Source organism: Vulpes lagopus, chromosome 6 (assembly GCF_018345385.1).
Source record: "Vulpes lagopus strain Blue_001 chromosome 6, ASM1834538v1, whole genome shotgun sequence".
Taxonomy (NCBI): domain Eukaryota; kingdom Metazoa; phylum Chordata; class Mammalia; order Carnivora; family Canidae; genus Vulpes; species Vulpes lagopus.
Genome location: NC_054829.1, coordinates 88,893,732 through 88,918,121, shown reverse-complemented (window position 1 = coordinate 88,918,121; position 24,390 = coordinate 88,893,732).

The window sequence follows — 24,390 nt, the reverse complement described above, 5'->3', positions numbered from 1 at the left end:
GGTAAAAATTTTCCTTTTATTTTTTTAAAGATTTTATTTATTTATTCATGAGAGACACACACAGAGAGAGAGAGAGAGGCAGAGTCACAGGCAGGGGGAGAAACAGGCTCCATGCAAGGAGCCTGACATGGGACCCAATCCTGGGTCTCTAGGATCTGGCCCTGGGCTAAGGCAGCGCTAAACCGCTGAGCCACCTGGGCTGCCCTGTTTAATATCTTTTTAATACATTTTGTTCCTTTTAATTTCTCATATCTTTGTGCATTACTCAATCCCAGGACTCCAGGATCATGCCCTGGGCCAAAGGCAGGCACTAAACCGCTGAGCCACCCAGGGATCTCCCCCTTTTTCTTAAATTTTCATAACAATATGTAGAAATATGTATTTTCACAAAATTTCAATTCTCATCTTATATTTGAATGAATAAATGAAATGATTGTTTTATATCTTTTCCTTAGACATTATTCACCATTTATTTATTTTAAAAATATTCATAGGGTTTCCAGTATGTTCTGCTCAATTTTAGTATCACTTGGTTCCTCCTGGGGAGATTTTATTTTTATTAAAACAATGTTTTATTACCTTTATGAATAAAAAGAAATAATCACGTCTAGTTAAAATCTATTTTCACATAGTCATAAACTTTAAGAATTGCCAATCCATGTTTTACCTTAAAAAGGAATACATTTGGGGATCCCTGGGTGGCTCAGCGGTTTAGTGCCTGCCTTTGGCCCAGGACGCGATCCTGGAGTCCCGGAATCGAGTCCCACGTCGGGCTCCCGGCATGGGGCCTGCTTCTCCCTCTTCCTGTGTCTCTGCCTCTCTCTCTCTCTCTCTCTCTCTCTCTGTCTATCATAAATAAATAAATAAGTAAATAAATCTTTAAAAAAAATGGAATAAATTTGAGACTGGAATCCAGCCTAACCTATGATCCTCTCCCATTCTCATTTTTTTCTTTCTTACTTCCTTTTTTTTAAATTACTAAAGTAGATGTATAGAAATTGTTTTTAAATGATAGCTATAGAAATTTAAAATATTATATTCATTGATATGTTGTATATATGAACATAGCTATGTGGTATACTTTAAAGATGTTCCATCTTTTCTATCTTTAGAAGAGCAATGACTTCCTAATTTACTGTAAAGCAGAATCCTGCTTTTAAATTTAATCCCATGTTGAAGCTCAATATAAAAAACAGATAAAAATGGAGCCTATCTATTTGAAGCTGCCTCGGCTTTGCCCTTCTGCAAAGGCGCCTCTGACCTTGGAACACACTTTGAAAACCACTACTTCAACCAGTTCAATATATTTAATGACATTTATTCTTCCCCTATTTCTATATAATTTGTTGGGCCTGTTACTACAAGAAAGGAACAAATTGCTCATTTTCAGTGATACATGGACTCGGGGATTCCTCCAGAATACATTTAGTAAATTACTTCTAGTGAACTAAATTGTACTTTAGTGGCCTGAAAGAGATCATGAAATTTAGAAGAAAAAAAAATCTATGTCTCATTCAGTTATTTTTGTTAGGTTCTGGACACTCTGGGCAGTTTGGGTCTTTTAAGCTGCTTCATTGTTGTAGTTTGTTTGTTTTATTCCCTTTAGGACCAGTCAAGGATCAGTCTTGGTCTCTCTATTTTTTCACTGTTAACCTCACAGATCATCTGCCTGCACTGTCTTCATCTAAACACATATGACTTCAAAACTGATTCTTGGAAAATGACCAGACATAGTTAATTATAGCAGGAAAAGGCAGGGACTGCATTGACTGATCTAATTGTGGCCACCAGGCAAATTTCATCCCAGCAAGATGCATCTCTACAGGTGTTGGAGGAAGACAAAAATTGAACTTATCACAGCCGCTTACATGATAATGCATTAAGGTGCTACCAAGATAGCTATGTACTAATTGGAATTCAGAAGCTGACCAATGCTTACTCCTACAGAGCCCCAAGACATCCTCCTTCTACAAGTATCAGAGACTGTTACTTTTTCCAAAACTTTGTAGAGACCAAGAAGTTACAAGTGACATCCTTCACTGGCTATCTGTGCTATGGTTTAGCCATAAATCCAACTGTTCAATATAGAATATGTAATTTCAGAGAGGTTGAAGTCCCATAGCCTTCTACGCTCTTCCTCCTTACCTGTACCAGCAGCATACTGCTTTGACCAATAACCCTGAAAAGCTTATATCCACATCATCCTCCATGCTTTTTGTCTCCCTCTTCCTGCTGCCTAGCTTTTTTTTTCTTGACAATATTCATGATAGCCTTACCTTATTATCTTTTTGTTGTTTCATTTTGGCAAAATAACAATATTAGACCAACATAACTCCACTTTTCTATCCCATACAGGAGATACCGAATTCTTACAATTGCACAAATTGGTACTATAGTAAATTCAGGGCATCCAATCTTGATGAACAGACTCCCACTGCTGACTGGCAGTCATTCTGTGGGTCGTCCCCTAGGTATTAAGTCTCTATTATGTGTCAAGAGTTATTCTATGCTCTGCTGATGTAGCTGTAAAGAAACAGAGAGGGATTTTTTTTTTCCCCTCATGACACTTCTATTCCAATTGAGGAGACAGACTATAAACAAGTTAACCAGTATAAAAAATAATTTTAGTTACTGTTGAGTGCAGTCACCAGGATGATATATGATAAAGGTATAAGAGAGGGTCAGTTTTAGGTTAAGGCTAGAAATGGCATTCCTCTTAGAAAAGGAGACATTTGAGTTGATCCAGTAAGACAAAGAACACAAGGAAGGCATTTATATAGCAAATAACTAGATTTGCAATAAAACAAAGGTTTTCAAGACAGGGACAGAAGGCCAATGAGGTCACAGCAGAGTGTATAACAGTAATAGTAGAGGCTGCAGGACTTGTAGCCCATAAAAATAATATTATTCTGAGTATAAAGGAAAGCCCTTTAAAGGTTTTCAGTATTTTTTTCACTACCAGAGAAAGGGATTACAAATAAGCAAAAGGTAGGATGAAACCCAATGATATTGAATTTGATCGGTGTCAGTAGCAACTAATTAAAAATACATATCTACAAGGAGATAGTTATATAAATAAACATAAATGTAGGTGTGTAAGGGTTGATATACATATATTTCCCAGCTTCAAACACTGAGAGGGTCTAGAAGCAGTGACTAGTTCATTATCAAAGAGTACATCTAATGTCCAGACCTGGATCTTTAAATGCATTCTCCAATACGAGAAAGCAGAGCCCCTTGGAGAAGCCATGGCAGGAAAAATACAGGATGATTCTAGAGCATCTTGCAGGGCCAGAAAAGTACAAACCTGCTAAAAAAGGGGCAGTATGGAGGGTATTAGTGACATTTAGAAAAACAATTTTGTCAGAAAGGTGGGGGCGACAGCCAGAGATGAGCAGATTAAAGAGGGAGAAGGAGGTGAGAAATTACAGACAACAATGGAAAACAGAGAAAAAGTGAGTTCCTGAGAAGTAGTTGTTGAGAATTGGATGTTCAAACAACCAGTGGGTCCCTCAGTAAGTGTGAGATGTTGAGCAGACCACAGGATGAACTGTGGGATAGGAAATGACAAAGGTCAGAAAAGGCCCAAATCAGAGGTGACTAGAGTGTAAATATCATAAATTAGACATTAGGCCAGTACCAGACTAACAACAAATGACTGGTTTTATACTTCAAGTGAAAAGCATTCACTATAAGTTAACAAAATTCAAAGCCAATCTCTCCATCTATCAGAGTCACAGATGTCAAAGAAGCTCTTAACTCCCAGTTGTACTTTAGAATTTTGGTAAGCAAAAGCAAGTTCTTCTGAATGCCTACTGACTTTCACATCTTCAATTTGTTTTTGTCAGTCAAGCAATTTTAAAGGATCCTGTATTAGTGGAAGAATCCTGTGTAAATTTTTTATAACTGCTGTAACAAATGATCGCATACCTGACAGCTTTACATAGCAGAAATGTATTCTCTCACAGTTCCTGAGATCAGAGATCTGAAATCAGCTATCACTGGTCAAAATAAGGTGTCAACAGCAGGGCAGCACTCCCTCCAGAGGCTCTGGGGAAGGATCTGTTTCTTGCCTCTTCCAGCTTCTTGTCACTCTGGTGTTCTTGGCTATGGCTGGCTCATTCACCTAGTCGCATACTATTTTCCTCTTTACCGAATACCCCTCTTCTCCCTCCCATAAGGAATTGTGGCTGCAGGGACGCCTGACTGGCTCCGTGGTTGAGCATCTGCCTTCAGCTCAGGGCGTAATCCCAGGCTGGGATGAGTCCCACTTCGGGCTCCGACAGGGATCCTGCTTCTCCCTCTGCCTATATCTTTGCCTCTCTCTGTGTGTCTCTCATGAATAAATAAACAAAATCTTTAAAAAAAAGTTGTGGCTGCATTTAGGGCCCATCAGACAGTCCAGATTATTCCCACATCTCAAGATCCTTACCTTCTACATGAGATCAATCTTACAGGTTCTAGGAGTTAGGTTTGGGAGAGAGGCATGCTATCTGGCCTACACAAGTCCTCAGAGATCACTTAGTGTAACATTTTCTGATGAAGGACTAAGAGGCAGAGTTGAAGCAACTTATTTGGGCACACACTTCATCAGGGACAGGGCTGAAGCCAGATGCCAGCCTCCTTGCTGGAGACAGCTCACATTAAATTAGAAACAGGTGACACATTTTCCTGTTTTCTGAAACTGGGCTTGTACAGGCAAACTTTACACAGAGAATGGAGATCAAAAATTTAGAAAGAAATAATAAATCACGGGTTTTGGTTTCAATGATAACCCTACAAACTCTTTTTCACAGTTATACAGATGAAGCTTCTCATTTAGAGCACCAATTCGTAATTCAAAACCTTCTGTCAGAGTCAGAGTTGAGTATCTTCCATTAATGTTTATCAACTGGGATTTGGGATAATTTTCCCAAGGATTCTGAAAAATTTTCTTCTAAAGAAAAACAGTATTTGGAAGCAGTGGTATAGATTTGCATTTCAGTGTATTAGTCATTCAGAAAATTAAATATTATTTCCCCTCAATTACCTGGAGAGACAGAGTTAAGCATTCTGTGGCCAAGGTACTCCCTGGTGAGGCTGCAGGGAAGACTGGCAGGGTTTTCAGGCTTCTGAAACCATTTTTTACAGTCAGATAGGCACGCTTTTTTCCTCCATTTTATTTGTTTACACTCCAAAATAAGGTTTCCCAGCCAAAGGGAGGGGGAAAAAAAGCTAAAAACAGTGTCTTAGATGATTCAGTCATACCACTGGGAGTACCAGTGTGGTAAAATTGCTGTTGCCAGTCTTCATTGCAAACTTTTCCAGCCTTCACATCAGTCCTATTAGGTGAAAAAGCATACAGTATGAGAGAAAAACGTGCAAATTTAAGTTGAATATTCCACAGTCATTCAAAGCTGTCAGAGGGAGGGATGAAAAGATAAAATTGGCATTTCTTGACAATAACGGGGTGACGCCTAAAGCTGTTTGAAACAGTTGTGAGTATCTATTGAGGAAGTTTTTCCAAATATGAATGTGTTCAGCCCCCCACACCACTCTTGAAAGATGAGCTTTGACAAATACCATGTTCTGATTCTTGTTTCCTGATTTTATACTCAGGAAAATTCTTCATTTCATTCCTCTGCATTCCACCAATACTTGTTATATTCAATCATTTTATTTTTAGTAATTCAGTGGTATGTACACTTATTTCATGGTCTTCTACTTTGCTTTTCCTGATGTTGTGCATTCCTGAAATGTTCTGTGCCCATTTGAATATCCTTTTCTTGTCTTGTGGAAGACTTATGCCCGGTTCTCTTTTAAGCTGTATTTTCCGGGAATCCCTGGGTGGCTCAGCAGTTTGGCGCCTGCCTTTGGCCCAGGGCGTGATCCTGGAGGCCCCCGGTTCGAGTCCTATATCTGACTCCCTGCCTGGAGCCTGCTTCTCTCTCTGCCTGTGTCTCTGCCTCTCTCTCTCTCTCTCTGTCTCTCATGAATAAATAAATAAATAAATAAATAAATAAATAAATAAATATCTTTAAGCTGTATTTTCCTTGTTGGTTTATAGGAGTTCTTTGTATGTTCCAAATATAAATCCTTAGTTGGATATATGTATTGAAAATAATCTCTTCCATTCTGCAGGTTGCCTTTCACTTTCTTAGTGTCATTTTTGTACATGGGCCAATGATTAATTTTAGTAACAAAGATTTTATTTATTTATTCATGAGAGACACAGAAAGAGAGAGAGAGGCAGAGACACAGGCAGAGAGAGAAGCCGGCTCCATGTAGGGAGCCTGACATAGGACTCCATCCCAGGTCTCCAGGATCACACCTTGGGCTGAAGGCGGTGCTAAACCACTGAGCCACCTGGGCTGCCCTCCTTTTAGTATCAAATAAAATCTCTGATTTTTTTTTATTATGGTAGGGCTTACACAACCATTTTTAATGCTAGGTATTAGTCATATGATCAACCAGCCACATGAATTTAAATGACTATTTTGAAACACCAGGTTTATGGAGTAACATCAACCTTAAAATAATGAATCTTCAGGTACAAACCCCAATTAGATTTCATTCCTAATTATTTTAATGGGAGTTATGTGTTAGTGTAGCATAATGGGGAAGAGAGTGGATTTTGGCATCAGACATGGCTCATATCCTCCCTGTGACATCCAGTTCAGACTAGTGGATAATCTAAATTTTGTGAGTGCTTCAGTAATTTCTTATGTAAAATGGGAATAACAATGTTTACCTGGTAGACTCATTTTGATTTTTACATTGTTATATATAAAATGTCTTAATATGATGTTATTCCAAGATGCCACTTTTGGAAGCATTTAAAAGAAAAAAAAGTACCAAAATGTTTTCAACCTGAACTATAGTAGGATCCAGTAAAGTTTCTTGCTGTCACTAAATATATGAATCAAAAAGTCCCTCTAGCTGTGGAATAAATACAACTCACGTGAAAGTGAGAATTATAAAGCACCATCCAGGTGATGGATGGATGCTCACAATTTTACTTTACAAATGACACTCGGTCACTTAATCAATTTTTAAATTGCTTTTTGAGAGATGAAAAATAAACTCATATATCATAAACATAACAATGTCAACTGAAACTATACTTCAGAATTATGGCCTTAAAAGGAGAATATAACTTAGATGCAACAATTCCAGAGCCACCTTTATTCAATAATTAAATCCCACGGATCTTAATGGTACATTTAAGACAAATGGGAAAATTTTCGGCAATATTAGCAATAAGGTGCTATATAAACTCCATGAGTAAAGAATAAACCTTATTTAAGACAATAACATATGTTATATAGAAATGTGTGAACCCATGATCAAGTATGTCAAATACAATTGACAGGCCCAACAACGTGGAAGCTGACAACACGCGGTTATCAGCATACCTGAGCCAGTGATTGGTACAATACTCTGAAAGAGGCAGCCATCATGCTGTGGAAATATCAAAACACAGATAGAAATTTCTTATTAAGGTTGTTAGGTTGGAGGCAATTGTGTAAGTGTGTTGTCAGATCTTTTTAAAATGCTCTTGCCTGGGGAAGGCAAATTGTTTGGTACCAAAGTAGAATTAAACATCCCATACGGGCTATCTATGAGAAATGATCTCTGTATTCTATTATTATTTTTTTAATTCAGTTAATATTTTCCACTTTAGACAAATACTTATAAAATTTGCTTGCTGACATAAATAAGTTATTTTGAACTCAATATCTCCTCCAAGGAAATTCACTCAACCGAAGCATTTGATATAGATGCTTACAGATGATATAGACATAGATATAATGTTAATAAATAATATTGTATATTACATATTAATTTATGTTAATAAATAATATTGTATATTACATATTAATTTATCATTGTAGATAACCAATACATATATAAATGATATTATATATAATATATATGTATTTGTTTGCTAGGGCTGTCATAACAAAATTCCATAGACTAAGTGGCTTAAACAACAGAAATTTATTTTATCTGGAAGCAAGAAATCTAAGATGTTGGCAGGTTTAGTTTTTTCTAAGGCCTCTCTCTTTGGTTTGCAGATGGCCACCTTCTCACTGTGCCATCACATGATCTTTCCTCTGAGAGAGTGGCCCTCTAATTACAAGGGCATAGGTCAAAGGATTAGGCTAACCCTAAAGACATCATTTTAACTTAGTTATCTCTTAAATACAGTCACATTCTGAAGTATTGGGGGTTAGGATTTCAACATATGAATTTTGGGGGGCACACAGTTCAACGCTAACAATATATTTTATATGAATTATGTGTATTATCATATGATTAATAGAGTTTGCTTATAGTTGTTAACCTTTATCATTAGGTTCAGTGTTTCATTTTCATTTCTAGAGGTGTCTTAAATAATGTGACATGGCTCTAGACTCATTTTAGATCTTAGCTGCGACAAAAGTGAGGAAAGATGCCTATGCTCTTATCTCAAATGATCTTTGAGTGCCACTTCCAGGAAAACAAAGTGTTGGGCAGCCCCGGTGGCTCAGAGGTTTAGCGCCACCTTCAGCCCAGGGCATGATCCTGGAGACCTGGGATGAGTCCCATGTCAGGCTCCCTGCATGGAGCCTGCTTCTCCCTCTGCCTGTGTCTCTGCTTCTATCTCTGTGTGTGTCTCTCATGGGTAAATAAATAAAATCTTAAACAAAACAAAACAAACAAACAAAAAAACCCCTGAAAGTGTTGAGAGGTGGACATTGGCAATCTCAGTATCAAGAGTCTGACAACCCGGACAATTCCTGTTCTGGGTTACCTCCCACATGACATTGAATTGTTCCTTGGAATACAGCATTCCCTTTGGGGTATGACGCTCTGAAAGAGGCACTGAGGAACAATAATAAGGCCATAGAAATTATCTTCTATGTGACTCTGGTGACAGAATTAAACTCACTTGTGAGAATAACAGGAAGTGCATTTTACCTTAATATTGAGAACAATGTATGTGCCTTAAAATAGAATGGGCTTCTCATTATGTAATAACCCCCACCACCCAATAAAGTATTTGGAGGCAGGATAATCCCTAGACCACCTTCCATGAAATACTCTTCTCTTTTAATTTCTGTTAATGTAACTGGATTATTTGCATATTATCTAAATTCTGCATGCAATTACTGATTTGTCTGTACCCAGAGAAAAGAACCCTGTAGATATGTGCAAAGCTGCATGCCCTTTTAATATCTGAAGGCATCCAGGGTTTTTGAAAGGTCAAAGACTGTGAAATACAATAGGCTAGTTACCATATTATTCTTCTTAATTTAATAATTTATAATTAAATTGATTTACTATGAAATTATTATTTTAATTTATTATTAAATTTGTTAATTTATTACTATTATTAATTTAATAATTTAAAAATCAGCATGAGAACTTCTTTTTAATGACTTCTTTTTGTATTATGCAGTTGTGTTCTCCCCAATATAAAAGACACTATATACTGATGCACCCTGTTTTTTTCACCAGAGAATCAACTGCGCAGTCCATTGTGTGGCATAAGAGCTATATCTTACCATACTAAGCAGATGGATTTTTAAAAAAAATATCAGAAATGTTGCCCCACTCCGATTATATATCTACTCTTTGTATTGTCTCCTAATTCATGACAGATCAAATGACTAGACCAAAGGAAGAAATTTTTATTCTCAATGATACAGAAAGGCCTGTGCGAGGGAGCCACTCTCCAAGAGAAAAGCAGGCATAAGAGGGAAGAAGATGGGAGATGAGGGATAAGAAGTGTGACTGAATTAGATTCCCCAGGGTGTCATGTTCCCTGCATAGGATCTCGAAGTCAGGAGTTAGATTTCATCTGGAGGGAGCCAGTACTAGGAGAAAGGGAAACGAATTTGACACCTGTCTTCCTGGCGGGTTGATACTGCTACACCTGACAAGTAGCTTGGTCCTTTCTTCATATTGAATGTTAAGGTGAATTTTTCCCCAATATTTTGTTATAGTTAAGTGAACACATATCCTAAAACAATTTAAAGATATTATCATGGTATTTTTTTTCTCAAAATCAGGCCTTTTTATATAGTTTTAATCTATAATCATGTTATAATTCATGCCAGTGTTATTATTCTCAACTCTAAACAGAACAAGATATTCACTTATTTTATACAATTGCATAAAATAAGTGGAATTCTGAATTTCAGAAAATAATTTCCTATTACATTTCCCCTTGTCTATACTCTCATTTTAAATATCCAGCTTTTTCCTCACAGACTGACTGCTTTACTAGAGGTTAATGACACATTTGCATTTCAGAAGTAGATGGGAAATCCAGAGAACAATACCATTTTCTCTTGGTGCTTTTTTCCCCCCAATATTTGTTTTTCAGATGTATGTGTATACATATATATGTATATACATACATACATATATATATATGTATATACATGTGACAGAAAAACCATAGTATCTTGTTAATTCATTGTCAGTTTTCATCGTGTTGCTTTTCTTTCTCTCTACCAAAATCAGTAATCCAATAGCACAACTGAGTCAGTCTTAACCTAGTTATTCTAGCCCCATCCTGCTCTACCTATCTATACTCTTTGTCAGTGGATGTTGGGTTGTTTTAATATGCTTATTCTTTCATGAATAGTCCTTTACTCACAATATCTTTTTACAGTGGTCTACTACTCTGATCTGTGTTTTATCTATACAGAACACTTCACACACCAAATGTGTAGGGTTTTCACACCGAGCAATTCTATATTCTCTGTAGACACCAACTGGGTGTTTTACAATTTAATTCAATTCTGACTAACTACTCAAGGTTAGTGCAGATCCGTAGGTTAAGGGTTCAGTCCCACAAGACTGCCTCCCCACCGTTAGATGCCAATCACAAGTAATAGGTCCCCAGATTACCTACATTTCTGTCCAACTTGGCTACAAACTGGGGGTCTCTATGACCTCCTCCTTAGACTTGATAATTTGCTATTGTGGCTCACAGAACTCAGGAGAAAAACTCTGCTTACTATTACCAGCTTATTATAAAGGATACAGATGAACAGTCAGATTTTGAGGTACATAGGGTGAGGAATGGAAGGGTCACAAGTGCAGGCGCTTCTGTTTCCATAAAGTTTGGGGTACACCACACTCCCACATGCAGATGTGTTCATCACCCTCGAAACCCTTTGAACCCCTTTGTTTAAGGTTTTAATGAAAGTTTCTATTATCTAGACATGATTGATTTAATCGTTGATCTTTAATGATTAACCCAATCTTCAGCACCTCTTCCCTCCTGGAGGTCAAGCAAGTGGAGCTGAAAGTTTCAACCCCTTAATCACATGGTTGATTCCTCTGGCAACCACCCCTCATCCTGAAGCTTTGTAGGTTCCAGCCATGAGTCAGCTAACTAATATAAACTCAGGTGTGGTTGAACCAGGCTTATGAATAACAAAAGACACTCCTCTCAACCATATCACTCAAGAAATTACAAGGGTTTTAGGGACTTTGTGACAGGAACCTGGGATAAAGACCAAATATTCATTTCTCATTATATCACCCACATCACAAGTGGATTTACCCACTCTGTGAAATACCTAATCAGAACATTTCTGACTTTCTGCTTCAGTGACAGATAACTATATCAAGCATGCAGGAATCCAAGTGGATTAAGTTTGAACCCTGTGATTTACCTGTAACAGGCAAGGAACTTCATCATGTAAAAAAAGCTTTAACAGGGCAACAAAGATAGAAGGAAATCATGAGTGGGAAATTGATTTTAGCACTGGAGTATTTCTGTTCTACATTGGCTTACTCAAGAGATTCTTTAAAACGTATTTTCTATAGCTTTGTCCTTAAATTTGTTTCAGGCAAGATTTGAAGAATCTCAAAATATTTCTTTCAAAGAGATGTCTCTTTGAAATTAAGAAAAAAAAATTTGTTAGATAATAAATTAAAGTGGACAGCTCTGAGCAACACTATACTGACACCCAAAAAGTTTGTATCACATCGTATTTACTTCGAGGTTGTTAAATAATTCTTGTCATCATTTTTTAAGTGAAGAATTCCAGAAACACTACTGGTGAATACTCCAAGAGTACTGATCATGTACCAATTGGTATTCTAAATGTTGCATATTAATTATTTCAATCCAGCACCAAAGCTGGGAGTTACATATTATTATTATTATTACTTATTTTACAGAAGATAAAACGGAGACTCAGAGAGATTAAGTTACTAACTAAAGGTCACACAGCAAGTAAGTGGCAGAGCCAGGTTTTGAGCTAAGCATCCTTGCTTGTGACCATTATGCTTTCTGCCTCTTTAAACCTTTTAATCCGCCTTCCCTTTCGTGTCTTTTCCAGTGTGCCAGAGAAGGGCACAAATGTTTTTATCCAACATTTGAAAATTCTTACTTTAGATAGTTCAATCAAGAAAGTTTAGTGAAGGGATTTTACCAATATTGAACCAAACAATTTTTAGTAATATAAAATGATTTCCTTAATTTTTGTGCAATTTTGATGCATTAGAACAGCTTGTGAAGTTGGACAGCTTTAGCTTCTACCTCTTCTATATGATTTTTTTTGACATTTCTGATTCATATAACACCTAAATAATCTATGAAAACTATAATGATACTGATTTTTAAAAAGACAACCATCAAGCTAAAAGTAGATTTTACAAATTTATTCATGTGAAGATTTTGCTTTATCTTAGCAATGATTTTTTTTCATATTCTTCTATAACTAACCAATTTTTTTATATCCCTGCAAAGTTAAAACATGTCACTAAACATAAAGAAAAGTGGTGAATTAATACAGCACCTAAAATTCAACAAATAATTTTCTGTTGTATTTTCTTCTTCCTCTATCTTCATTTCCCTAAACACTGATGTGTTAGTTCAGGATGAGGTAACAGGCTATTTCGTTTCAGAATTATAACTGGGGCTCAAGGTGCAAGAATCGCTGGCTGGGGGCCCCAAACAGATCACCTTGGGCCACTGGCCGCTGACAAAACCCAAATGCAAAGAAAGGAGTGGTGGTAAAACAAGAATGGAATTTAGTTCGGTGAGACCAACCCTGGAAGACAGTGGACTAACGTCTCAAGGAATGTCTCCACAAAGTGTTGAAAATACTTCTAGGTTTATATAAAGAAGGTTTATATATGGATCAAAGGTCGGTGAGTACTTGCAGGTGGGCAGTGAGGGTCAAGTATTTCATTGTCTTGAGGTCAATCGCGTGGGGACTTGCTGACGTCAGTGCAGTCCCTATTGCTGGAGGGGGTTGTTTCAGTTCTGTCACAGGATGCTTAGCCTGCCCTGTCTTTTGCCTGAGGTAAGAGATAAACTGGGAAGAAGAATTTAATCAGTTAATAAGTACAGACTATGGTCAAAATAGAGGGAAAGTCTGCTTTCAGATGTATGCAATCCAGCCTGCCGGACTTATCTTTTTATCTGTTGTTTTTTTTTTCCCCCCTTCAGTTTTTCAATGTCACATGATGCTTGAGCAAGTTTTTTTCTGGTGACATCTGGTGGCATTTTTTGCCCTATTCATTTTCACTAGCTTTCTTATTCTACTAATTCTATTCATTTTGTTACTTTTCTTTTTCTTTGTTAAAACTCAAAATCAGCAATAAGGAGTTATGGAGAGCTTGCTGATCACCTCTACTTTTCTATGCATCCCCCATTTCCCCTTCACCATCTTCTTCCTAGCATGACCGTGCTAGCTGATCAGAGAGTTGCTAAGTGCTAGTCATTGTGTTTGATGTTTTACATGCATTGTCATCCACATGAGAATCCTAGTAATAAGTAGGAACTGATTTTTATGGCTATTTGCAAATAAAGAAAATGAGGCACAGAAAAGTTCAAGTCAAATGACCGAAGGCTGGAGTTTGAACACAATCCATCCTCACTCTTCAGATCCCCCGACCTTTATAGATTGCCTGTCACATAAACCATGTGTGACCTTTGGGTTTGACCAACTGACAGCTGATTTTGATACGGCAGGCCAGTTCCAAGAATCCAGAGGGGATCCAGCATGACCAGCCAAGAGTCCAAAGCTTTGAGCAGGATGGAAATCAAACGAGCTGAGAGGAAGTGGGAGCCAAGTTTATTAAAGATGTAGAGAGAGTGTAGATGTGAACAGAGTGTCTGGAAGACTTAGAAAGGAAAGAAGAGTAAGTCTCTTCTTTGCTCGGGGTCTGGGTTTTTTATTGAGGGTGGTGGTCTAGTGCACCCTTCTTGTCAGGCATCCAGGAACAAAGACAAGTGTTTAGGTGTTCTCCATAAGTCACTTGTACCCTGGAGGCAGGGGTCCTGATGAGTCAGTGGTCTTGGAAGACGTGTATGGTGACTCCGCGCAGTCACTCCTTAGATGTTATCTATTGTTCTGGAAGACTCCAAAAAAATCATTAAATTTTTTACCTTTACGTGGAGAACATAATTTATTGTATAAGGTGTGTGGAGGCAGGGGTGTAGAACCTAGTAAGAATAGAAGTAGGAAAAGGAGCAAAAAAAAAAAAGTGGATTTTTAGGGGGCTCCTTTAGTTTCCCTGTCTCAATTTCTGGCCTTGTTAGGAAAGGAACACCTGATTTTCTTGGCACCTAAATCTGTGATTAATTCTGGTCAGAGAATTTGACATAAATAAGAAATAATGAAATGAAAACTTTTAGCAACACACAAAGAGTCAAACTGCAGTATATAAATGATTCTTATAGCCTTCTATTTGGATTTGATCCAGTTCCATGGATTTAATTTAATTGCTACACTGAACAGACAGAGGATTACAGGGAACTGCAGTTATAGGGAAAGGTAGTTTTTATGAACATTTAATATGACTTTTACTATATCACACACCTGTATATATAAATCAAGCAATTTTTATGACATCTTTCTGTGGAGGTAATTTTAGTTACTCTCTTAGGCAACATGACATATTTGTGCACAACGAAAACATATGTCCTATGAACACTTCACTCATACATTTATTTTTCAAGTCAAGCATTCAGTAAACAAATAGTAAACAAATGCCTGCTATATGTTGGCCACTGGGCTGAACCTTGTGAATATTGCAAACATCAAGAAAAACAAAAAATAACAAAGAAGTAGGTATTGCAGATTTCTGATTCTGGGATTCTTTTTCTTCCCTCCTCCCCTTTTAAAAAAAATTCTGCAGTAGCTATGCTGAATATAAATACTAAATACCAGTGTTTCTTTGTCATGAAAAGCAGTATGTATAGGGTTTCAGAAATCTTTTCTTTTTAAAAATTTCAGTCATTTGCAAAGTAGCTTTGATTATTTAGAGAGGTCTATAAATTATCCTTTATTCAAAATGTCTATGATTTTAATCATGTTATTTTAATTGCAATAGGTTGTAAATTTGCAATAAAATAACAAGAAGGGAGGCTGTAACAGATGTCCTGTCAGCACATGTGATTTTATCGGAGACAATCAAGCATTCATCATGCTTAATCTTCATCAATTGAAATGTCCTGATTTTCAGTAATGTGAGCTCTGTACACTCAAAGGCTTCTGATACTTAGGAATAAATTTTTTTACTGGGACCTTTTTTTTTTTTTTTTTTTTTTTGTATAATGGCTAATTTACCCCAAGGACTTCTTTATTCACCATTATAAATAATTTTTTTTTAGGGGAGCCTGGGTGGCTCAGTGTGTTAAGCATGGGACACTTGGTTTTTCAGCTCAAGTCATGATCTCAGGGTCCTGAGATCTAGCCCCAAGTGGGGCTCCTGGCTCAGCAAAGAGGGTGTTTCCTCTCTCTCTCCCTCTGCCCCTCCCCTGCTTGTGTGCACACATGTGCATGTGCTCTCTCTAGGAAATGAATAAATAAACAAATCTTTAAAAATAAATGATTTTATTTAGTTGTGTATCATGTTCATATTACTTGATTAAAAGGTAGCTATTGTTTTTTTATAGATAGAATCTTTTTTTGTTTTTGTTGTTCAAAACAAAAAAGTTTTGTTTTTTGCACATGGCAGATAGATATTTCATCTACAATAAAATATCATCTATTCTTAAACTAGATACAATTTGTAAATAATGATGTTAAATTATTTCTTTGAGATATACTGCTCAGATAGCAGTTTATTTAGATAGCTATAGAATCCTATGAGCAGCACATTAGCAGTGATACCTTCATAAAGAAAATACAGGTAGGGTTGCTTCAGTACTGTATACAACGAAAATAAATTTCATTGAAAACACAGTACTTCCTAGGATTTTGAATTATTATTGGACCTTAGAAAAAATGGGGTAAAAATAAACTTGGCAAAATGAACATCAAGGTTTTATAATCTATCCATTCTTTAGATAATGCTTTGTGAGAAAGTGTGTAAGCAATGCAGAGTGGAAAGGAAAAAGGACAGGAGGGAGCAGAAAAGAGAATGAAAAAGAAGAGGAATACAGAGATAAGCAGAGAAAATACAGTCAGATCAACAAGATAAACAAGAGGGGAAAAGAGAAGGAGAGGCAGGGAGGAAGGGCAAAGGGGAAGGAGAAAGAGGAGAAAGGAGTCACAAAAGAAGCAGTCATGAAAGTTAAAGACCAAAGCTTTTCCTTTCCAGAGCAAGGCCAGACATTCTCTGTGGATGTTCAGAGGCTCACGTAGAGAATCAAGCTGTTGGGTAATGGAAAGGTGATACCCTGCCTTGAGGCTTGCTTTCATAGAAAAGAGTGGATGTGTGTGTGGGGGGCAGAAATGAATAAAAGTTCCTGCCAATGGGACCTGGGGAGAGGCAATTAGGTCTTGGCTACTTCTCAGGTACTGTGTTTGCCCTTTGTCTGCACCTGGAAGCTTCCCGGTGACTGGGTAAATGCAGTGGTTTGAGATGTTCCTGAGGAAAGACAGGGAGAGTGAATCTAGAGGTCCTAGTAAGATGTAAAGTGGGCAGAAGTGGAACAGAATTACTCTTATTTCTTTGCTTTTTCCAACCAAAGGCTTGGAAAACAAAGTAGTGTAACTTCCAGAATGTCTTTCCATTCAACCTGAAAAATTGTCATTTTAATCTTGGATAGTGTTCTGTCTCAGGAAGGGAAAATCAGAAGAATGTGCCTCTGATACTTGTTCTGAGATTTTATAAAAACCTCCCCTTCCAAGCTCCACTCCCACAGTTATTTATTTCAATGTTTGTTTACAAGCATTCTCTCCTTTTTCCAAAAGAGATGCAGGTGAAATCGATGAAATTTTAGTTCAGGTGGAAGTTTTCTCTTTTAAGAGCTGTTCTGGAGAGAGAGAAATATGTATTATTACAACCATTTTCTTTCCTTTTTAAAATTTTTATTTATTTATTCATGAGAGACACAGAGACAGAGAGAGAGGCAGAGACACAGGCAGAGGGAGAAGCAGGCTCCACCTAGGGAGCCTGACATGGGACTCGATTCCCGGTCTCCAGGATCACGCCCTGAGCTGAAGGTGGCGCTAAACCTCTGAGCCACTCGGGCTGCCCTAGAACCATTTTCTGGTCAATTTTTATGCTGAACCTACTTTATATTAATGGAAATCTGAATTCAGTGTATATTCATTTTAAAGCTGCTACTCTAAGAAATTAAAAAAAATTCTATAGCATTTTCTTCACTTAGAGCTCAGAAAACATAAAAAAATCTAAATTTGCTTACTTCCTACATTTATTCAGCAGCAGTGCCTGTGTAGAAACTTAGCAATTCCATTACTGGAGCTTAAGCTCTATTTATTAAAAAATGTACCCCCTTTCCCCATTTATGACTTTTATTTTAACTTACAGAGCTGCTTCATAGGACTTCAAGAAGTATGCTGAACAACATATGATAATCATGTTATCTTGGGATTCTACTAAAAGAATATGTGTGGGGTGTTAAGTTTCTCTCTTGTTAGACAATTTGTCTGATAATTTGCCATATTTAAAGAAACAAGGGAAGAAAAAATAAGAACACATTAACCACAAAGAATCTTGGGATTTAGGGAGTAATCCGTGTTCCTTTCCTTCCTAGTTTGTGAGGCTATTGTTACAATTACTCAGACTAGCATTCCCCAAAGTCAAAAGGCCAATATATGTCTTAAAGTTTTTTCAAGACAAATTCACAAGATTTCAAAATGGCAGCTGGGGGGTAAGTAGAGGCAGTAATTTCCTTATCATAAATTTCTTCTGGGGGCCCCTGGGTCGAACATAAGATTCTTTTTTGTTCATGGATTGTGGGTTGGAACCGCATGTCAGGCTTCGAGTTCTGCTCCTCCCTCCACTCATGAGCTCACTATCTCACTCTCACTCTCTCTCAAATAAATAAATAATTCTTTAAAAAAAAATAAAAAAATTTCCTCTGCTAGTTTTCTATGTTATCTGGGCCAGAGAGAAGTTGATGAAGTGATAACAGTATTTTACAACTCAGTTGCTTTTCACTCTTTATCTGTCTCTCACCACTGACCAATTTGGCTCTTTTTTTTTTTTTTTTTTCTCCAATTTAGCTCTTGGTTTTTCTTTTCCTTCTTCCTGCCTTTCTCCTCTCATTGACACTCACCTCCTCCCACTCTTCTTCCTCTTTCTCCTCCTTATTTCTGATTTGTTCTTTTTTCTTCTTCTTCTTCATATCTCTGCTATTTTCTGACAGCTACCAGAAGCAAAAAGGAAAGAAAATACATAGGAGTTTTCTCCCTGAAGTTTGCATTGCTTTTGACTTTATAATTGTAGGGGGAAATGATGTTATAACTTGTAAACTGTAGTGATGTAAGAGAGATTAGTAACTTGAGGTCTTGTGTACCTCAAAAAGAAAATGGCAGACCAAATTCTGCCTAATTCTTTACTCTTTTTTTTTTTTTTTTTAATTCTTTACTCTTGAAAGTGATAATTTTCCCTGAGGTGGTAACTGGCCCTATTGCAAATAGTTGTCTCACAAGGTCACTTGCTAAGATAATTTTTCCACTGGTGTGAAAAAGATGTATCTTGTTGTCAAAACTACATGAATATATTAAGGTTATATCTAGAGCATGTAGTAGCTATTTGCTACATCCCAAAATGAGAGCATTTCAAGAAAATTTCATGTTGTCATCATAGACCTAAAACTTCTAACAAAGATGTCACCTTTTAATTTTCTAGATTAAAAAAGAAGAAAAATTGGAATAGTTTTGGGATTGATGATTACAAATTCAAGTAGGTCTCCATTAGTCTGAGTAAATTAATTTTCCTAGAAAATTTTCTAAATTTCTAAAATTTAATTTAATGAATTTAAAGTATTTCATTCTTTCCACAACCTTAGCACATTTTGTGCATTTACTAATATCAATGACCTTCCACTAGCTGCAGTGCCAAGAACATTATCAATAGGCCTCATGGAATTTTCAGAGGCTATATAGGCATCTTAGTCTGTCCATTTTTCAGAACAGACTGCAAAATCAGTTTTCAGATACCAATATTGCTCCATAATACCTACAATGTATTAATATTTTTATGGTACTCAATAATGTCTTTAGGTTATATAGGTGTTATTGTTTTCCCAAACATGTTCTACTTTACATATGAGAAGCCAAAATGATACAGAAATGCTGTGATCATTTTTGGTTATTACTTCCATTCATTGCAGAGGGTAGAGTTCAGAGTTTGCTGTGAATGTGGAGACAGCTGTGTTATGGACTAAAACCCATTGATGACCTCTTAGTGTGCTGACGATCTAAAGGAAATAACATTAGAGCATATGAAATAGAATCCTGATTCAAAAGATTTAATGACAAGATTCAGAAAGGACAAGGAAAGTCACATTAAAAAGACACGTGATCTCTGGAGGGTCTTTTAAATTTCATCTACAGAATAATTTCCACACTATTTAGCTGGCTCCTCAGCAGGATTAAAGAGATCTAAACATATTCGTTAAATAGCAAATCTACAATGATGAGAGAGGGAGTAAGGGATAGTAGGGAATTGAAAGAAAATGAGACTATGGGAGGCATCTCTGTGGGATATTCTCTTAACAGCAAGATAACTCTGTGATAAATCATGAAAATCAGTGCATGTGAATATATCTATGAAATTAAGGTTAAAAAGTGTTTTTGATGTATATTTGATGTATAAGTAGCCACTATCTTTGTCAAAGTTTAATATTTCTCTTATCATATGTTATCCATCTAGCAACCTCAAATCATTTTTGGAAATGACTAGGTAATATGAATAAATGAATTTTTCCTATACTTTTTCTGACAAATTACTGCCATCCTAATCTACAGATTTCATAGAGATAAAGAAATAGACATGTGGTTCCCTTTATACAAATTATGCACCATCTAATGATTTAGTGGTAGTGATGGTGGTGGCAAAGATAAATGAGGGTAAATAAATTAAAAAAAAGTTTAGAAAATATTTGTAATCATATCCTGGTAAGAATCTAGTGAGCTATTTTTTCATTAGTGGCTGAAGTAAGCAAAGTAGAGTAGTATTTAAAAAAAAAACACCACCACCCACCCTCTGGATAGTGTCATGTAGTATTCTCACCCTTAATTTGAATAATTTGAAACAGTATTTATTTTAATTCAAAAAGTAGGAAACTCAAATAAGTATTTGAATCCAAATTTTTGGATTTAGTTTCAGATACACTGAAAAGACACTGGAAGAAAAACAAAAACAACTAACTCCCAGATTATGTCATGGAGCATTTTCACTGTGATCTTCAGTGGGCTTGATATTAAGTATTTATTTGCATCTAATAGGAAATCACATTACAACCAGAATCTACTATAGAGTGATATTTTTAACTATGAAAATAACATTTTAAAATATTCTAAATATTACTACATTCAATGCTTGGTAACTGTAAGATGTTTTGACTAAAGCCTTTGACAATTCATGAAGCAATCCATGAAAAGAAGTAATGAAAACTCCAAAATTTGGACTTTTTCCAGAGTTTAGGATTGTTTAATTAGGATGTCAGCCCAGAGAAATGAATGCTACTTTGTTGTTGTTTTCTCTAAACACAAACACAGTATAGCTCATTGAAGATTCTCACTGAGCTGTGATAAAAGCTCTCAAGGGAAGAGGCTTTATAACTCTCCTTGGCTTGTTGATGAAACCTCAGATTTGAAACCACTGGGGCAGCAAACATCTTTGCCTCCGACAAGGGAGATCCACCCAACTAACTGTACAGTCTAAGAGGGCAGGCTTAGCATTCTAGCTTTAATGTGTCCTGCATGCGCCTTGCAAGGATAGAGGACAGAGGAAGTTTGAATAATAAGGAAAATTTTGTTACATTAAAGATCTTTTTTAATGAAGATGAAGAATATTCCTCAACTAGTTTTTTAAAACTAGTTTTTAATATGAAAAAGTTGATAGTAAAAAAAAAGAAAAAGTTGATAGTAGCAGTAATTTTTTTTAAAAGGTTGTCAACACATTTTCTTTAGACTTGAATGAAATGTGATCAAAACTTTAAGTTTTATAAATATATATAGTAATTTATATATGAGATAAATATATATTTATGTTAAATATATATTAGATCAATGAAAATTTTAAGTTTTATGACTGAATGCATATAATATTAATACAAATATATTTATAAATAACACAATTATATATAATGTAACTGAGCTTCTACAAACCAGAAATTAGCTTGGGTGGCTCAGTGGTTTAGCCCCTGCCTTTAGCCTGGGGCGTGATCCTGGAGTCCCGGGAACAAGTCCCTCATCGGGCTCCCTGAATGGAGCCTGCTTCTCCCTCTGCCTGTGTCTCTGCCTCTCTCTCTTTCTCTCTCTCTGTGTCTCTCATGAATAAATAAATAAATAATCTAAAAAAAATGGAAATTCATTTGATTCAGTAAACTTAAACTTTGAAACAGATGAACAATGACAAAGAAAATCCCCTCTAAGGAGATTAAATAGGCTAGTCAACCGATAATCAAGACGGCTTATTTTAATAAATTTAAATTGTCATTTCTTAATGCTCAGATGATACTAGCTCATTCTTCCAAAAGAAGAGTTTTGACTGATACAAAAGAATAAGGAAGAACAACTTAGGCACACCTGGCTTTGAATATGAACTTTTTCAATTCCTGGAGTGATACAAAGGAGACAATGGGAGCTTGGTCACAGATGCAGAAAAAAAGAGGGGATTGTTATTAAAGATACATTTACCATCCTTACAGAGCTACTTATGATTTCAGTGGTAATAAATGTCAGCATGAGTCTGGATAATGTATTTCAAATGCAGCATCTGTCTGTACTGATTTATTTGATATTTATTTTTATGTTATTTAAAAATATGATTTATCCTGCCTGTCACAAAGTAGGTATTTATTAAATAATTGATTAAGGAATGGATATGAGATTGTCATCAGTAACTAGAGTCCAACTATACTTCAGGAGCTTGCTGGGCAGGAGGATCTGGCACTAGAGAAGGGCTCCAGAATTTAACTACAAAATAATATCCATGTAAGTTGCTGTCTCCATAGGAGAAATCGAGAAAATCCCAGTGCTGTATTTTTTCCACATGGATAAGTTTGGCCATGACAATTAGAAATACATTATATTGGGTGGATTTAAAAAAAATAGCCAAACAAGATCATAGCAACTTAAAAGTTGCTACAATGTCTCTTTGCTATTGGTAGCAATTTGTCATATGTATATTTCTAAAATATGTATAAAAATAAAGAATTATATTAATAATTAAAATTCCAAACACCAAAGCATCATTTAATGCTAAATGTTCTTAATTATCTAATTAAAAAATCAATTAACTAAATTGTGCATGGCAGTGTCAAATATTGTCAAATGATTTACTTTCTTCTGTTCTAATATATTTTTTAAGATTTCACTCATTTATTTATTTGAGAGAGAAAAAGAGAGCTTGCAAGTGCAAGGAGGAGCAGACAGAGAGAATCTTCAAGCAGAATCCCTACTGAGTACAGAGCCCAATGCAGGGCTTGATCCCAGGACCCTGAGATCATGACTTAGACCAAAACCAAGAATCAGATGCTGACCCAACTGAGCCACCCAGACACCCTTGTTCTGTTAATATTAAAGTACATTTAAAAAAATACAGTACATTGAAGTCTTTGGAATCTATATTGAAAGTACGTTTGTAAGACAAAAATTGTTTCATCTATGAGTACTTAAAGAAATACAATGAAAAACATTTTAGATTGTGATGCAATTTTAGGCAGGGACTAAAGAAACTATCAAAACTTTCTAAATATTTTTGAAAATGGCACATTTACACAAAATGGAACAGAAATTGCAAGTCACCAGTCCTCTACTTACCAGTATCTAGCTCACGTAATTCCTTGGTAGCCTGAGTCTCTTACCGTGTGAGGCTCTATAAGCTATTTCGGCTCAAAATGAGACATGCTGATGGGCAATACTAAAGTTAAGGACACTTAAGTTGTATATTTGGAAGTTGCTTAGAGTGTAATTCTTAAAATTTCTCATCACTAATATATATATATGTATATATATATATATATACACACACACTAGTTATAACTGTGTGAGGTGATAAGCATTAATTAAATTTATTGGGTAATCATTTTGCAATATGTACATGTGCCAATTCATCATAAAGTGTACCTAAAACTAATACAAAATTATGTGTCTATTATATCTTAATTTAAAAAAAAACACTCACTCCATACTTTTCTGCAGGGTGGACCAAGTTTTATGAAGCTACAGTTTGAAATATTCTCCTACATAATTATTATGAGATTATACATGTTGTTGATGCTAATTCCTTTTTACTGCTTGGTAGTCTGCTGCATAGATACACTAGAGTTTGCTTAACCATTCATCTGCTGCTGAACATGTGGGTGGTATTTAGTTTTTGGCTATCACAAATGAAACTGCATGAACATTCATTTACAAACAAGTCTTTGTATGGACATATGCATTCAACTTTTGGCAAATCTGAAATCTTTTCAAGCTTCTGCTATAAGAAAATACCATTTTCACCTAGATTGGCAATATTTTAAAAATTGTCAATTTTGATGAGGGTGTAGAGGGAATAAAGAACACTCTTTCTCATGGGCAAAATGGGACTTTGGATGGGCACAAACTTTTCATGGGCAATTTGATAGTACTTATCAAAATTTTTAAAAATATGTGTATCTTTTTTTCCAGAAATTCCCCATAACTTGCTGTAATTACCCTCTGTGTATCTCTGTTTCCTGGTAGTAGAAAGACAATAATGCTTAATATGTATCTCATAGGTTTAATATGTAATTCATAGGATTATAGTGAATATTAAATAAATTAATTCATGAAAAATGCTTGCCATGCCAAAATTCTTTTCCATTATTATTTTTACTATTACTTATAGGAACCTATTCTTCAGAAATACTTTATCAAATATGTAAGAAATGTACCTTTAAGGGTGTCCACTACAACAATATTGTTATAATAAAACACTATAGAAATGCCTGGGAGGCTCAATGGTTAAGCATCTGCCTTTGGCTCAAGTCGTGATCCC